Raw genomic sequence first — 4,023 nt, forward strand, 5'->3', positions numbered from 1 at the left:
ATTTCCCTATTAACGTACTCAAAGAAAATGGTAGTGATGTCCCCTCTGTGGACGGAAGGGGCCACATGCTGACCTGACGCGCTCAGGGAGGCCTGCATGGCGGTCTTGCAAACTCAGAGACTAAAGTCACCACCAAGCATGGTCTGAAATTAAACTTCAACTAAAGCAGTGATGGTGGGCAGTTACGTCCTTGTCTTCACTGACAAGGTCAACCTTTACCTTAACTGAGCCTATCTGTCTTTTTGCATCTATGATAACACTAGAGGCCCGGTGCACAAAAATTTGTGCACGGGCAGGGGAGGAGGAGGGGGGGAGGTGTCCCTCAGCCCCACTTGTGCCCTCCCACAGTCTGGGACCCCTGGGGAGATAACCACCTGCTGGCTTAGGCCCACTCCCGGGGTGGCAGATGGCAGGCCCCATCCCTCAGTGCCTGCCCCACCTCCCCAGGTCGAGCACATGGGGGCCGATCCGGGGGTTGGGGCGCCGCCGCGGGTCGCACACAGGATGCCTAGATGGCGGTGGGTGGGCTGGCCGATCGCTGCTGCACTGCCCTGCCGCTCCAGGTTGGGTTGCACATGGATGCCTGCCACCCCGGGTCACAGGTAGCAGGCCCGGATGGTGGCAGGGCAGGTGGGATGGTGCTGTCCCACCCTGCTTGCAGTATGCAAATTAGCCACCATCTTTGTTGGCAGTTAATTTGCATATCACGCTGATTAGCCAATGGGAGGTGTAGCGAAGGTACAGTCAATTACCATGTTTGTCTATTATTAGATAGGATACCCCTGAAATGTCTGGGTAACTTGTAATTTCCCCTTTTCTGGACCCCCTGGGGCACAACCTAATGTGCTCAAGGGGCAGCCCTGAAAGATGGGTAAACGGGTGAGAGAATGAGGTAGGAGGAGCACGCCCCCCCCACCCCTCAGGCACCAAAGCAGACCCTGTACTTCCTCCCTCTCCCGCAACCGGATGTGGCCTTAGGGTGTCTGCCTGCACTGCACCCCTTGCTCCCTCCACTCCTGGGTTTGCTAAGTGGGACCCTGTTTTTATGCCCAGGGGAATGCAGGCTTCCTTTACAGCAGGGTGGGGAACCCTTCTCAGCCAAGGGCCGTTTGGATATTTATAACATCATTCGTGGGCCATACAAAGTTATCCACTTAAACATCAGCCTACTGTATTTGGTCAAACATTTAATTAACTCACCCCCAATGCCTTGGTGGGGCAGGCCACATGATTTCACGGGCTTTATCCAGCCTGGGGCCGGACGTTCCCATCCCTAGCCTCACAGTGCGTGGCATAGATCTCAAGAACACTTACTGAGCAATTACTGTGCAGAACCCCAGGCATATGTCGATTGAACCGCGGGTTGTGCAAGGGTCACCGCTCCCACCATCTCCTGTGTCCGCTCTACCTTGAGGTCTTGGTCATGACTGAACTGTCTCAGTGAGAGGGGAGCTTCCACGGGGAAAAGGGAATGGGGCCGGGCCCTCTCTGCCTTGTCCTGTCACTGTGTTCTTTCCTTTGCCCTGACAATGGTTTCCAACACAGCAGGAGAACGGCCCCTTGATCAGATCACCAGTGTCCCTGGACACTGTTCCAAGTCCCCTAGGGATTGGGGACCCCTTGATTCCTGCCTTTGGGCGTAACCAGTTGTGTTTGGAACTCTGCAAGCCTTTCTTCTTAGCCTTGGAGTGGGAGACGTTGCAGACCAGCTTCATGCCAGACACATTTTCTTCTAGTGTTTCTTTCATTTTCATTTCCCCTCCAGCTCCTTTTGGAGCTCCTGTCCCTTGCAGCTGTTCCTCCTGGAACTGTCCTGCAAGCCTCGCATTTCTCTCCTGATGGCTTTCACGCGCTTTCCCAGCACGCTACCAGGATTTATTTACTCCACAGCAGCTTCCAGGTTGCTGATTCTCCTCACCCCAGCCATTCTCTTCCTGCACTTGCCTGTGACTTTAAACATTTTTTAAGTGCTGTGGCGTATCTTAAATGTTCCTATGCTCTGACTGGGGCTCCTTATGCAAGTCTCATACATTTTTAAAATATATTTTTATTATTGATTTCAGAGAGGAAGGGAGAAGGGGAGAGAGAGAGAAACTTCAATGATGAGAGAATCATTGATCAGCTGTCTCCTGAAAAACCCCTACTGGGGATTGAGCCCACAACCCGGGCATGTGCCCTGACTCAGAATTGAACCATGATCTCTTGGTTCAAAGGTAGATGCTCAACCACTGAGCACACCGGCCGGGCTCCTACAATTTTATTGACGCTCATTTTCTCTCTCCTTAGCCCTCTCCAGGAGGAACGGTTCAGTCTATCCTCTCCTCTCTGCTTACTGAGTCCGCTCAAAGGTTTTGGGGTGTGTCTTGGCCTCTCTGGGATGTGTGTTCAGGCCCATAAGGACCACCTGAATGGCTCCTGGGCCAAGCCCTGCTGGGGGAGACCTCTCTGCTTCCAGCCTCGCAGGTGCAGGGGGGATGGCTGGCTCCCCTGGTGGGCTGCAGGGCCATTCAGGTAGGCTCTCGGTCCCCCGAGCTCAAGGTGAGGATGGGCAGTAAAGGCGGGCGGGTTGAAAATAAAACAAACTCATTTAGGTGATTTCTCAAAGACCCTCTGAGTTCCCAATAAAGACGAGAGGGGATGTTTCTCAGTGTTAACATGAACTGTGCAACCTCATCAGTGACAATGGAAATCAAACGACAATAGCAAAGAGACCACTGTTCAGTTACCATATTGGGAAGGAATTGGGAAAAACAACCCTACAGTGATTTCCCAAGCCCTCAACGGCGGCCTGGAAACAGATCTGAGAAACCTGCTTTGGTAAATGTATCTTCAGATCTGAAGAGCCCCCAGGACCCAATGTTTCTGCCCCTCGGACATGAATACAAGTAGTGGGGTCAGGGTGCCGCCGCCCTGGTGGAACGGTCTCCCACGGCACCTACACACGCAGTGTCGGCAGCAAGTGTTGGAAACCCTTTCTTAAATATGCAGAGGCCCCAAAATGTGAGCTGTAATTGCCTCTGAGTCATTTTTAATTCTTTCTACTTTTTGTAATTAGCCAACTTTTCTGTCATTCGTGTATTATAAGGAGGGAAGGAGTTCTATCTGTATCTGAGCCTCAATTTGCTCATCAATAAAAGTGAGCCGGTGCACCTGCCTCGTTGGGTCATTGGGGTAAAATGAAAACCTCCTGAACCTGGGGCGGGATGGGGTGCTGCCTGGTGCGATCTCCTTCCTTCCTGTGAGCCTCAGGGCATCAGAGGAGGACCCGGGAGGGGGCGGGCTGGAGCGGGCAGCTGGGGAATGAAGTGAGGTGAGGGACCTGAAGCGTGCAGCGTTGACAAAAGCCCCGGGGCCATGTGTTCAGTGGTTGGAGGTCATCTCCAAAAGCGTCGGAATCTTTGCTCCCAACATGCTGGTAGCACGCCGCTGGCAACCCCCCTGAGCTCAGGTTGGCCGTGAGGACCACACCTGGAGCAGACAGGGCCACAGGCCCGGCCCAGGGCCTCCCTGCCTCGGGGATAGACCTTTGCCCGCATCTCCAAACCACACCCCTCAGATCGGGTCAGGACCGCAGAAGAGGGTTCGCAAGCTGCCTGGCCTTGCCTCGCTCCCGGGGCTAATACACCTTTTTAAACGCGCCCCCCAATTACCTTGTGAAAAGAGCGCTCCGTGCATTTGATTTTTTGCATGTAAAGCGACGCTTGGCCACATTTTTGTACCCCTGCTGCCGTAGCAGGGGAGCCCCCCTCTTCCTAGCGGGCCTGGGATGAAGGCATCTGGCGATTGTAGGCGCCCAGCCTGTCAGTTACCATTGCAACAGCAAGTGTAATGAACCCGAAGAGTGGTGGGTGAAAGTGGCACGAGTTTTGTCCACGGGACCAACCAACCACCTGTGATAGACAGAGAACAGAGGTCTCTCCCAGCCGGGGCGGCCAAGTACTAATTATTTTTCAGAGAAAGTCTAAATGAGTTCAAATGTCTTATCTCTGCTAACACCACCCTGCGGTTTGGGTTATGTTGATC

The 4,023-nt window shown here is 53.6% G+C and overlaps 1 protein-coding gene across 1 annotated transcript in view; it reads left to right on the top strand.

Moving 5' to 3' along the window:
- WFS1 (Wolfram syndrome 1 (wolframin)) overlaps nucleotides 1–4,023 on the top strand; it is a 25,606-nt gene that overhangs the window by 551 nt on the left and 21,032 nt on the right. The gene's annotated exons all lie outside the window — the stretch shown is intronic.

Source organism: Myotis davidii, unplaced genomic scaffold (genome assembly GCF_000327345.1).
Source record: "Myotis davidii unplaced genomic scaffold, ASM32734v1 scaffold960, whole genome shotgun sequence".
Classification (NCBI taxonomy): Eukaryota; Metazoa; Chordata; class Mammalia; order Chiroptera; family Vespertilionidae; genus Myotis; species Myotis davidii.